At 44.5% G+C, this 14,174-nt stretch overlaps 1 long non-coding RNA gene across 1 annotated transcript; it reads left to right on the top strand.

Annotated features, from left to right (window-relative positions):
* The first annotated feature begins 791 nt into the window (after positions 1-791).
* On the top strand, positions 792-13,198 carry LOC147717714 (uncharacterized). Its single transcript, XR_015295817.1, has 3 exons — positions 792-813; positions 914-940; positions 12,110-13,198. It is a non-coding gene; the product is annotated as an uncharacterized LOC147717714 (long non-coding RNA).
* The last annotated feature ends 976 nt before the right edge of the window (positions 13,199-14,174 follow it).

A 14,174-nucleotide genomic window follows, 5' to 3' on the forward strand; every position in this document is an offset into this window, starting at 1 on the left:
AGATGCATCTGTTTAGCTGAAGATGTTCTGCTTTCGGTTGAGTTCTTTTTTTCACTTGTCACAACTCAATTCGGTGATATGGAAAATATGTGGAGGAATCCATGTCGGAGAAAAGGACAAAAAGGAGCTTGAGTTCTAAATGAATAGGGGGATAATGTATCTGGAAATCTGGGCAGCAAGTTGGCCAGAAAAGAGACTCCAGTGGGACAGAGGGCCTTGATGTTAGCTATTGTGTCTCTTCTAGTGTAGCCATAGATCTGACCTATTCATGGGGCACACGTCTAGCATGTTATCTGATTAGTGACAAGAGGGGTGAAACTGATAGCCTAGCATCGAAAATCCACTCATAAGCAACAAGAGACAGTATGAACAGTCACCACCAAGAGAAAATACAGAAATGACCTCATTTACTATTGAATATCGTGATTGAATCGTGTCCCTTTCCCCTCCCCCAGGATGCAGTGTTGAGTTCCAGAATACAGTATCTGATACCTGTGGTACCTACTCCTCACCCTGGACTGTGAGGTTTGAAGTGTCCATAATTTCCAGAATTTATCTTCTCCTTGGAAATCTGGTACATCTCCCCTGGATGCTCAGTGGTCCGCTAGGGGGTGAGGGGTGGAAAGGAGGGAGGAATGAGGGGGAGAAAGATTAATAAGAGGGGTACCGGGTGGAGCGAAGGGTGGGATTAGGAGGCGGTAATGGGATGATTTCAATCAATAAAAAGACAAATATGAATGGAGTGATATGATTTGGAATGTAATGTATCAATCCTTTTTTGTTTTAATACAGCCACTTTTCCTACAGAACGGGGTAAGTTTAATAATTGGCAATGAATGAATGGTTTTGTGTAATCTAATTATCATTTTAGAATTTGATTTTACAGTTTCTTCTACTTTCTCCTTACTTTCAGAGTGGACGTACATTAGATCCTGGGCAAGTGAGTACAAATCTTTCATATTGACAGTTGCAAACTCTTAACCCTGGATGGAGGTTTCCAGAAGTTGAGTTACAGGGAGAGCAATTATAATGCAGACATTGGAGAGTGTATAAATCATCTGGAGTCCAAGAAAGTCTTAAATAAGTGTTCAGTCTCATTTGAATCCATACTGTCATGGAGCGGTGGCCTAAATAATGTGGGGCGTTCTACGTTCAGTGCCCCAGGGATGCAACAGGTGTGTGTGTATATGTGTGGGTGTGTGGGTCTGCTTTCTGTGCACCCAGTGTATTTTGGGATTCCAGAGGTGACCATATAGGCGTGTGCTGTAACTTCTGTATTACAAATAGCATTAGTACACATATAGAATCATCGAGATAATAGGAGGCATGCACTAATTTGTAAAGGAGTGAGGTGACTTGCAGATGAGGGAAACAGTTTGTCTCTGCACATCCGCCAGATTATGGATGCTTGAATAGAGGCACAGATGCAGTCAGAAGGTGCACTCACTCTACCACAATGAGGTGACGCACTGTAAGATTGCCACCCCCCACCCCTCCCGACCCCTACCCTGCACAGGGTATAGGGGTTCAATGGAACCCCCAGACATCCCCCTTTAGGCGTGGTCAGTCACTCAGTGCAACTGCCTGAAGGTAGATCTCTGTCCTGCCTTTGAAATGTAGACCTGGTGCCTCCTGCAAGTGAATAAAGGAGTGGCTGCTACAAATAGTCCGTACGCGTTTCACAGATGTTCTACGCCTAAGTCAGCCACAAGCTTGTGTGCCCTGGGGCAGTGCAGTATATGTAATGGGGCACACAGTCCCTGTTTGCGCTCAGTGCCCCTTGTTTAAATATGTGGCCAGGCGCAAGCAGGGACATTGTGCTCCTTTATGTAGTGCTGCCCTAGTGGTCTCTACAAAGCCCCCGAGGAGGAGAGGAAATACAGGATCTTTTCACATGCGCCCAGCCATAAGCATTCTCGGTCCTGGATTAGTGACCCTTGGGAGTGTTGCAGGTCCTGCTGCTTTTACTGGACATTATGAAGGAGGGAGCACCTGTGTCCCTTGTGGCGAGATCTTGGCAGTCAGATGACAGGCACACACATCCCACTCTGTTTCTCAAACCCAGAGGTAGCTCACTTGTCATACATGCCAGACTACGTTAACCCAGGAGAAATTTCATTATTCTTTTTTTTTTCTATCTCAAACACTGCATTTCTGCTGAAATGATAATATATGTGTGTGGCAGTGTCTGGGGGTAAGAATAGGCGCTTTCGCTGATAATGAGAATTTCTAAGGAATAAATAATGCAACTTGTGAAACTGTGAATCATTGTCCTGGGTCAACCTTAATATGAGGGAGGACAAACTGTCTTGCAGATCCACCAAAGGTCGTAGGATTGTTGAAATGAAATGTAATGTTGCCCCAAAATCTGCGGGCGCTGATGCAAGGACGGGCCTTTAGTGGCTCCATGTTTTACTGTTCTTCAGTCAGCACATTTAGGGTAAGCTGTCCTTCTAGAGCTGTCTTTCCCTTAACTACCCATCAACTCACTGCCCTGCTTTTTTCTCACATATGAAGACACTTCTAGCTTCCCTTCCAAGTGACACTTCATAAATTGCACCTCTGGCTGCCTGTGCTCAACATGTTTACTCTGTTTTCACTGCACAAGGCAGTGAGCTACAACATTGAGGCCTCATCTGGCCCATGAACAGCTGTAAGATTGCCAATGTAAAGTGGTAGGGCTGCTGAAAAAGCCATAGGCCGCGTCCTAAACTGGGAAGGTTGGCAATTATTTCAAAATTTTTCAAGCTTTCCAAGTACCATGTACTTTCATGTGACAAGGTAAACTCAGAACCCAGTCTTCTCTCTAAGAATACTGATGCTCTCTTTTAAGAATTGAAGCAGGATACAAGTGACATACTTTTTCATTAGAAAAATCTTTGAATAGCACTTCAAATAATTATCCTCTTTTTAGGTTTCATTGATCATAGATGCCATTCGTAGAATTACTCAAGACTAGAAGCGCCGTTCAGAAGCGTTCTAATTCTATTCTCCTCTGATCTCTAGGAATTGCATAAACACTTGAATAAAGTACAGATGACAGTATTTTGATCACTGCAAATTCAATACAAAGACCTCACTGACCATGCATCCTATAGGTTGACCACTGTAACCTATTTGGGATCACTCAAGCCCCATTCCTTAATCAACACAAAAGAAAACCAGCAACTTTTCTTCTCCATGTCTCAAGCATAGAAATTGTTGGTGTCATCAATGTTATGTTATGTTATGTTATGTTATGTTAATAACTTTTATTAGGCGCACAGCTGCCCCAGCAAAGGGGCGTCCTGGCGCCTGATCAAGTGCCGCAACATAACAAATCGATGCTGGAAAGAGAGGGGATCAGTGAGCAGTAGGGAACAGATACGTTTTTATAGCGCGCCTGAAGAGAGTCAGGCTGTTCAGGGCACGAATATGGACAGGGAGAGAGTTCCACAATCCTGCTGCCAGAACTCGAAAGGAACGACCTCCCATCCTACTCAGTCTGAACCTGGTCTTAACCGCCAGATGAAGAGATTCCGACCTGAGAGTCCGCGTAGGAACATAGGGGGAGACAAGACCTGCAAGAGCAGGAGGAGAGGAGAGTTTCAAGATCTTAAATGTCAGACAAAGAGCCTTGAATTTGATTCTCTGTCTGACCAGCAGCCAGTGAAGAGAGATCAGGACTGCAGAGACAGAGCATCGTCTCGGAAGGCCAACAATGGCCCGCGCCGCGGCATTCTGCACCCTTTGTAGCATAGTAGCCTTTGCCTGATTCACTCCAAGCAGCAGTGCACTCCCATAGTCCAGCCGGGAAAGGATGGAGGCTTGGACCACCAGTTGCCGAGTAGGGGGGTCGAAGAATTTGAGGGCTGGTCTCAGTCCTCGCAGAATACCATAACAGGTAGCTGCAATCTTCTTTGTGTGGCTGGTAAAGGAGAGTGTAGGATCCAGCCAAACCCCCAAGTTCTTAACTTCGGCAGCTGGGATGGGAGTCACCCCCAGTTCTGGAGGCCACCACTGATCTCCCCAGAGTTCCGCCTGCTTCCCAAGAATCAGGACCTCGGTTTTTTTGGCATTTAACTGTAAGCAGTTAGTGCGCATCCAGTTTGCCACGGCTATGAGTCCTGCGCGGAATCTGGGAGCAGTCACCTCAGGGTCCCCACTGAGTGTCACCGCCAGCTGCGTGTCGTCGGCATACGATGTCATGGTTAAGCCACACTGTCTGACGACTGCAGCCAGCGGTTTCACATATAAGTTGAACAAAGTGGGGCTCAGCGCAGAGCCCTGAGGGACTCCCAGTCCCAATGGATGGAAGGAGGACTGACCAGGTGGAATAGCCAGAGCAGTTTCGGTGCTGTGTTGAGCACGAAACCCATTCTGGCTCTCGTCTAGAATATTATTTCAAGAGAGGTGGGCAGACAAGATGGAATTCACCTGTGCCTCAGTGACCTTGGCGGTCCAGGGCAGGAGGGAGATGGGACGATAGTTCTCAGGAAGCAGGGGATCAAGATTAGGCTTCTTCAAAATGGGGCTGACCACTGCCTGCTTCCAGGAGGAAGGGACCACGCCCTCAGTGAGTGAAAGATTAATCAAATCCAATATAGGCTCACGACAAAGGGGCGGGAGAAGTGAAAATAGCTCTGGCTTCAGCGGATCTAAGGGAGAGCCAGATTTAATTTTGAGGCTCAGAGTGTCAAAAGCCTCGACAGACATAACAGGCAGGGAGGACAGAGTTTCGTGGACCGTAGCCGTCACACCACTAGGCTCAACCCCGGGCACAGATGGCATAAATCCTCGGCAGATTGCCTGTACCTTCTCCACGAAAAAGGATGGCAAACTTTCACAGTGAGAGTCCGTGCAGATTGCTAGCGAGAGGGCCGTTTCCCCATCAGGTCTTTGAGAACCTTAAAAATTCATTTAGATGGGTTAGGGCTGCTCAGAAACTCAGAAGCATAGTATGCAGCCCGGGTTTGGCAGATTGCCCTATGGTAGATCTTAAGCTGGGCAAAATACAGAGATTTTAAAGTGGGATCAAAGGATTCCCTCCAGGCCCTCTCAGCTTGCCGGCATGTTCTCTTGAGCTCGGCAAGAGTATCATTATACCATGGGCTGCAAACATAGCATAGCTCTCTTGATTGATTGGAACTTGGATAAATTATTCCTCACAAACCAAGATAGATTCACTCTTCCCACCTGATTATTCCATCATAGTTATCAAGAAGAAAATCAGATGAAGGTGATTATAACCCTGCCTACAATGTGAATACATTGTACCAGAATCTCTCTCCACCTTTAGAAGTTTTATTGTGGTGCTTAAATCTAATCTCTCTGCATCCACAGGTTTGGATGTTATTAACTATCATTTTAGCGAACACTGAAGTCTCGACTGGGATTCCCTGGCATTGTCTCTCACTGGTTCTCCTCCCACCTTTCCAACCAACACTAATTTATTCACATAGTCCCCTCCAAAGCCAAAAAATCACTTTTACCGACCGAGTAAGTGGAGAAGTGTGGCTCACTGGTTAGAGCAGGCAGACCCTGAAGCAGAGGTCAGACCCGGGACCAGGGTTCAATTCCCGACGCGGCAGGGTCGTGAGCTCAAATGTCCATGGACTCGATAATTCTCGCTTCGGTGCCTGACCTAATCATGGGTTCACACTCTGCAACTCTGGGCATTAAGCTTGCTTAATCTCCACAACGGCCCCCCGCGGCGGGATGCCTGGCTTTCACCTTGGGGATGCCCTGTAGGGGCTATCTCACAGGGAAAAGCCAGGACGGGTTCCCAAGGCAAGCGCGGAGATACCTCTTTGGGGGTCGATTCAGTCGCTATATAAGAAACATAATAATAATAATAAAAGTAAGCCAGGACTCCATTTTGTCCCTAGTCATCCTCAGCTTCTACATGGAGCCACTCGGTGCTCTACTCACAGATAAGTTGTATATAAAAAAGGTATCCTGTAGCTTGAACTCCAAAGTTACTCAAATGACGAGCCAATGTATTGAATTCACAAGTTCGTGTGATTTATTCCACTTAAACTTTTTTCAGAAACGATAAATGCATTCAAATCATGTCAAATATCAAGGAAAACACAAAGTAATGAAACAATTGAAGATTACATAGGTTACATGAACATTTCATGAGTGTGCAAATAAATAACAAACATCAACATGTATTTGCTAAGTAACACAAATCCTGCAAAGTTGATAAAACATTGATTGCTCAACATAAGGCACCAGTCCTTGACTCATGTATGCTGTTTTAATGAGATCTGGACCTCATGACATTCTGGGATCTCTAGATGTTTGGGAGGTAGAATTGGGTCATGCCTTGACTGACAAGCATTGGACAAAGGTGGGCTTACAGACTTAAAAAGTGTCTTTAAATTATAAGCAGAAGTTGCTGCATTTTACATTTCTTCATCAGGCCTGTGTTACTCGGTCCAGGCTGCACCTGGTAGGACCCACTATTTCTGATGTATGACCTACATGTGGAGCGAATGGGGCAGGTTTTTGCACTTATGTCTGTGCCTTGTGATCTATGAATACTAGTGAAATATCCATAACTGCCGATCTCAGAAGGTTAATGATCATTTAACTATGGCACGCCAAGACGCATTTGCACGCTCTACAAAGATTTTAACATATACCAGATATGTGCTTAATTTAAGCCTGTGGTTTCTGGTGCTTGGCACAGTCACTTAATTTTCCACACCAGCGCTTGTGACAGTCTGTTACAGGGTGGCGCTGTCTGGCTAAATTAGAGATGACCACAACAAAGGTTAATTATGAATGCAATATACATTAAAAATGAGTAATACCTTCCACCTAAGCCATTCTGAATGTTCTCATTTGTAGGAGTGTGATGGTTAGCAGTTGTGTTGTTACTATCATTGACAGCATGGCGGGGCAATCTGTTGTGCAAGTCCCAGTGGCCTCCTAACGAGAACCCTGACACTTATTGTTTTACAAATTAAGAACTATTGGAGCAGTGGCATTTGGGGTTGTTTGAGGTGCAGCCTTTTAGAAGATGATTTTTATGGTATGCTGCAAACAATGCAAAAGACCTACATCTATGGGCTGGATACAAGCCCCAGTCCTTGACCACTCTGACTCGTTCAAGGCATGATCTACCTGAAAAAAGTTGAGGAAGCTTACTGTATGATTATTACTAGGTTGCAAAGCACCTCTAAAGAACAGCGCAGATCACAATACTGATCCCATGTGACAAGGCTCAAGGCTACCCCACTAACATAACATAACGTGTATCCGTAAAGCTCACATTCACCCAAGGGTATCTTGGCACTGAATAGCAGATGTTTATTGTTAACACAACTCAATGGTAATCATTTTGTCGACCTCCGAAGGATAAAAGACTGAGTGGGCCCACCAGGATTTGAACCTGGACCATGAGATTGAACACAGGCCCCTACAGGGGAGGATTTAGTCCCCTAAGCCACCAGGCCCACTAGATATGATATATATGAAGAATCAGTTTAGACCTATGCTTATTCTCTTTAAGGTCTTGCATTATGTGTGAATTATGTAATGGAATATTCTTTATGGCATTGTATTTCAAAATCATAAAGTTTGAAAAAAGAAGATATCAATACATTAAATTTGCACTCCAGTGACAGAATATTTTAGGCCCTCTTAAGAAAAAATAGTGAAGGGCATAGTTTCAGTGTCCATTTGACTGAAGAAAGAAAAGCAGATTGAGTTACTGAAAGGATATGGAAACAAAATCCTTCTGTTTGTCCTGCAAAAATGATGTCTTAACATATGAATTAGTATATATACTGTTTTAACAAGTTTCAAATTAATTAAAATCCACCATTCCTCCTCCCACCCCCCCATTTAAACCAGAGTTGAAATGCAAAGAATGTGTTACATTTTTTCACCAGAAAATTGACATTCAATATCCTTTCACTAAACTCTTCTTACGCTGCTTCACAGAACATCCGAATAGAACTGGTTGCCTTTAAATGCGATAACACCAATGCCATCTCAAATGGACAGCCCATCAGCTGGTCCCTTTCCAGATCTACTTGTAAAAGACATAAGTAATTCTAGCCATATTTCAGACTGTTATAAAGCAGGTTATTTAAGCTTTATTAAAAAATAACTCCGAACTCCAAGAGTATCCAAAAATGTTTATAATGTCAGGACTTCAATTCTTGCCGAAGCCCCGGAGAGTTTCTTGATGACTCAAATAACTTACCTCATATTTGAAAGTAACCTCCTGGATGAGTTTCCATCTGACCTATGACCAGGTTACAGTAAAGAAGCTAGTTCAGGATGCCTTCCCTATATTTGAATGGTGGGTCGTGTTATTAGTCTCTTTAGCTAGGCTCCAGCTTTGCTATGGTCAGTCATAAGGCTCTACTTTCACACTAAAAGATTTCATATATTTACATTGTACAGTCCTGAGTTTTTTCTTCTCTTCTAGGATGAATCGCTCACAGCACATAAAAGTTAGCCTCTTTCTTGGCCCATTTCTCTCACAAAAAGTTCCTCAAGATTTTATTTTTCACTTTACCCTGCAGTCATATTATACCACTAATGCGCCAATGAGACATATTATATGTGAAGATGTCCTCACTCTTTGGCATTTCAGAAACTTCAGCTCTCGATGGCTCTCAATCATCTCTAACTAAACCTACAAAGAAGTGTATACTTACTTGTCTCCTCTTACCAAACATGGCTTGACTACCTCTCCATCTTGGACTGTAAACGTCACATCATTTAATGTCTGAAGTACCTTTGCTCATTTGCAACAAAAGATTATGATATTTATTTATAAGTGGATGATAATGAAACATCTACTAAAAACAGTTGGATAGCCTGCTCTACCACATTTCACATTCCCTGCATCATTTATAGGTCAGGGGATGCTGGTTTTCATGATGGCAGAGCCACCGCCTGCTCTACTGGGAAAACTCTTTTAGCAGAGGTACCGCTGGTGGACATGCCGTCAGAAGGATTGGTCTAACAAAGACTGGGGCCATCACACACTACTTAAGGCCATGTCTAATCTTCCTACTACTACTAAACAAAGAGAGAGTAAGGGTATAGCTGGTCACTCTCGTACCCCCAAGAATTATTACAAAAACAACTGGAGAGTGATAGAACAAGCCACACTTAAAAGGAAATTAAGGTGGGAAAAAGAAGTAGACAGTAGGTGAAGGAGAACCAAAGAAATGTTTTTTAAGAACCCTCACTCACCACCTAGTGGTGACATGCTTCATCACTGGGTTCCCACTGAAAAGACCTAGCGTCTTTTCAGTGTGCTACAACGCCTGTTTTTTGCAGCGGAGCTGGTTGTTTGTGAGTGTTGAGGGTGCCAACGAGAAAAAACCAAAAAGTGCTATGTGAGTGCAGATTAAAAAGTGCATAGTTGTGACAGTAAACTATTTTATTCAAGGTCCAACTAGCACTAATAAAAACAAGGATAAGTGGAAACTCAGAAAAGGTATCTATAATTAAAGACACCTAGTCCACTGGACTAGGTGTCTTTAATAATAGATACCTTTTCTGAGTTGGACCTTGGTTCTCCTTCACCTACTGTCTACTTCTTTTTCCCACCTTAATTTCCTTTTAAGTGTGGCTTGTTCTATCACTCTCCAGTTGTTTTTGTAATCTTCCTACTAGCCAAACAAAGGCGACCAGCACATTTTGTGCTCCTTTTGTATGAAAGTATCTTCGCTGTGTGCCTGTGTGGAAGATATTGATACTGTGTGACACATGGTGGCACCATGTAAATTGGTTGGTCTGTAGTCGGTGAGCAGTCTATCTAAATGCACACACATTGTGGACTCTTGATAACAGAAAAAAAAATCCAAACAATTTTTATTGGTTTCAGTAATAAATAAGTACACGTCATTGCAGTTACAATGAAACTCTCTCCTCCAATCAGGGCCAGTAGCCAAAATCGATGTCTCACACATTTGTAATCTTCCACTATGTGTCCCACCCATACACCCCTCTCATTGCAGTTGGGTTGTGTGAAGTGAGGTTCGCCCCACTAATCCTAGATCCCTGCCCCTAGTGGGTCTTTCTCCCTGGAAAGCCACATGTCTGAATTAGCTCTGACTCCCTTGCCAGCATGCCTGCCAACCACCTGATTTGTAATGTTCGTGTGGGCAGCCTCTCACCTAATTTACCTCTTGTTCCTTGAGAGGACAGTGGTCCGTTCCCCTTCTAGCCCAGTCTTGAATGGTCGGGTCCTCCCTGGAGATACACCGGCTAGCTCTGTTGTGATTGGCCACCATACATCCAATTCCCAATGTCAGTCGTTCTCCCAGGTGCCGCCTCCCTGTTTGACCACACCTAGCAGTGCCAGTTTAGGGGTGAGGTGCACCCACCTGCTTGAGGCCAGGCCAAGTTCGCTGCCAATTCCTTCCCAATATTGTGTGACCCTAGGGTATTCCCAAATCATGGAAGAAGGTCCCAGTGTCCATAAGGCTGTGGCGGCACCCTGGGTCCGACTGACCACACATCATCCACAGCTGCTCCAGGTTGTAATAGGCTCTGTGCAGATAATGCAGCAGTATAAGACAGAAGTGTGCTTTCCTACACTCATTGTCCTCCAAGACACAAGGTCTGCTTGCCATTTTTCCCTGAGGCTAGACATCTGATCAGGGTTGTTACCCACCAGGGAGAGAGAGGCCTGCGAACTCATGTGCTCCGATAGACTCCAACACCAGTCGGGTATCAAGCACGCTTAGTGAGGCCAACATGCTTTGCAGCTGCAAAAACCTATAAAACTGGGAATTGTGCAACTTGTATTCTCCCTGGAGATTGCGAATGGGATCCTGCCCACCCATTCCCCAGTTTGGAAAGCCCTACAATGTCCCATTTCTTGAAATTGCAGGCCCTGCTCAGAACCCCCCCCCCCCCCCCCCCCCCCCCCCAACCAATCTCCTACCCAAAGTGGCGTCTCCTGTTTGGATGTTATATACCACCTAATTAGTTGCAGCATGTCTCGTTACGCCCTGAGCGTCACTTCGAGTAGAGCCGGTATTGCCCTAGCAGTGTACAGGTCAGTGATACTCAAAGTACGGCCCAGGGGCCACACAAGGCCTACTAACCTTTACATGTGGCCCCCTGATCAACTGCAGCACTAGGCTGCTTTTCACTGAAAACAGCAGTTATATTAAAAAGATGTTAATATACAGGCAAACCTATATTTAAAGGTTAATTGAAGTTTTAAAAAAGTAAGTTACTAGGTTGTCCTGCCCCACTTAACTTTAGAAACGTCTTCATTTTCAAAGCTAACTTGCAGCAAAAGTGTAAAAATACGATACCGTCTCTTCAAAATTCAAAATGTGTATTTTGTAACACACAATTTGGTAAAGTGGGGAAGCTGGGATTAATCTAAGGCTTTCTGGTTTCACATGGCGCAATTCAGCCACTAAATGTGTATGCGTCGCTTCCCCTATACCCGCCTTACTGCACCCCCTCCTTCCGAATTTGCCACGCACCTGGTATTAATGGGGCTCTCGTCACATCACAGACCAAACTTTGTGGCCCTTGATAAAATGTTTGTGAGTACCGAAGGTATAGGTAGTGGTGTACCCTCTTCTCCCTGAATTCCTCTAAGTCCAGCCGATGCACTGGGAAAAGTCAGCCGTTAATCATCAGGAGAAGAGCTGCCCAGTAATAGAACACAGGAAAAAAATGTTTTGTTAAAATGAGCACTACTGAGCCCTGCAGGGATCCCAGCAGCAGAATATTATCTGTCAGATGGTTTTCTGCTTCAGAATGTTAAACATTTGGTGAGAGCCAGTAACTCAGTGCTCCTGTTCCCAAACTCCTCAGCTCAGAGGACTTCCACCTCCACTCACTCCCGATTCAGTTGTGAGTAATTACATAGTAACCTGTTACTCACAGACTGCAATACTGCACCATGGATTGCGTTTTGGGAAAAAACCGTGACCATGGATATACACTGTTATGATTACTGTGTTTAAAGGGGGTGCTGCTGACATGGGGATGACGTCAGTCGAGAGTTATGCATCAGGATTGAATGAAGCTCTCTTGCTGCTGCAGCGACCGGCTGAGTATGAGTGATGGGTTTGTTGCAGATGGTGGATTTCTGAGCTCTCATCTCTGTTTCTGTGTCTTTCAGCTGCGGTGACCCTGGATCCGGACACTGCTTATCGGAGCCTCGTCCTGTCCGAGGAGGGAAGGAGCGTGAGTCACAGAGACATAAAGCAGGATCGGCCCGACACGCCCCAGAGATTTACTACATATTCTGATGTCTTGGGGACCCAGAAGCTGAGCTCTGGGAGGCATTACTGGGAGGTGGAAGGGGGGGACAAGACTATCTTGACCGTGGGGGTGTGTGACGAGGCTGTGAGCAGGAAGGGGCAGAACACACCATCACCTGAGAATGGATACTGGACAGTGTCTCTCAGCGATGGTAAATATGAAGTTAACACCTCCCTTCTCACCCCCTTGTTCCCCAGTGTACCCCCCAAGGCTGTCGCTCTCTTCCTGGACTATGAGGCGGGCAGGCTCTCGGTGTACAATGTGAATGACCGGTCTCTGCTCTTCACCTTCTCCGGGGCATCCTTCCCCCCCACTCTGCGGCCCTTCTTCAGTCCAGAGACTAACGATGAAGGGAAGAATGCGGGGACGCTGCGGATCCTGCCGGTGACACAAGACTGAGAGCAGCTGTCAGCAGGGCCGGGTAAAAATGTATTCTGGTGCTCACTACCATTCATAGCGTGCAGTCAGCACACTTCTATCCAGTGCCACCCACCAAATACAGCCATTTATTTCTATGCATTGTTTAAGATGGTAGAAATTCACATTAGAACAGCAGTATAGTTTCTATATCGACCTCGGTTTGCATCTCAATTCTCCACTATACTGAAGAGGAGTGAAGGAATTTGTTTCAGAAGCATTGCTGTGCAGGGACAAGCATATCATCTTTGTTCTTGAGTGTGGCTGAGCACTGGCCAGTTAGTACAGTGGAATGTGCATTTCTCCCCAACCAGGGACAAAGCTGTGAGCGAGGATACTGCCCACACGTGTCAGGAGCCTTGGTCATTGAATCCCTCCCGAAGATCCTGTCCAGTATCAAGGAGAGCTAAAAAATGACATGTTTACCTCTATTGTTTTTGTTTTTTTGATTAGGAAATTATCTGGATATTGCCTACATCATCTCAGTAGAATGGACGCCAGTAATACATTTGTTTCCTTTTAATATTATTCTAACAAAAAATATAATTGTCATTCAAAATGCTGGGTGATCAACTTTTCAATTGTGATTTTACACCCACCTTTTGCCAAAGTTAGGCTTGTAGCCAGATGTATATTTTTGGGGGGCATGACCCCCCTACAAATGACAACAACATAAAAGGTTATATTTTGTTATGCAATACACAATCACTTACTTGCACGGTAGGAAAGGTGCGGGCACGTTTAAAGGTTCACTCTTTTTTTTCTATTAATTTGCTTATCCATCGGATATTACACTGCAGAAAGACTTTTGTTACTTATGAGTGACCACGATGCTATGATCTTGATTGTAACTCTTGGCCTCCCCTAGCAGAAATGTGATCTAACTATTGTACTCTGCTCGACTACACCCGTAACATTCGTCAAGCAGACATACTGCATTTTTATTGCATTACACTGCTTATGTAGATCGATATGGAACTTCTGCAATGTATATGCAAAATTTAATAAAAATAGATTAAAAAAAATTAAAGGTTACATTTTGTGTCTTAATGACTTGGTCTCTCCTCCTGTACATCTCGCTTTAATTTATCTTCCTTTACTTTCTTATATTATGTTCCTTTCTTCTCTCACCTGTGTTTGCCTTTACTCCAGCTTTCTCCTCCCATTTCCCCCAGTAGCACACCTTTGTTCTGCACTACTTCTCTTCCTCTGTTCCTGGCCCTGGGTATTCTCTCACCACTTCCTCTCTTCTGTCCCTCACCCCCTACCTTATTGTACTAGTCTTGACTCTTGTTAAGCACTCGCATTTCTTTTCAACTAGGCTCCCATTATAACGTGTTGTCAGTCCGCATGCGTGTATATGGACTTCACAATACCCAACATATAGTCAAGAGAGGCCTTGACGATATGTTGGTACTTCATAAAGTGGAGTTGACAGAAGTGCTGTTACATATTAAATCTTCAGTATTATGGTAGAACACACTATATAAGGCAGATACATGATT

The sequence above is a fragment of the Lissotriton vulgaris genome, chromosome 5 (assembly GCF_964263255.1).
Source record: "Lissotriton vulgaris chromosome 5, aLisVul1.2, whole genome shotgun sequence".
Taxonomy (NCBI): Eukaryota; Metazoa; Chordata; class Amphibia; order Caudata; family Salamandridae; genus Lissotriton; species Lissotriton vulgaris.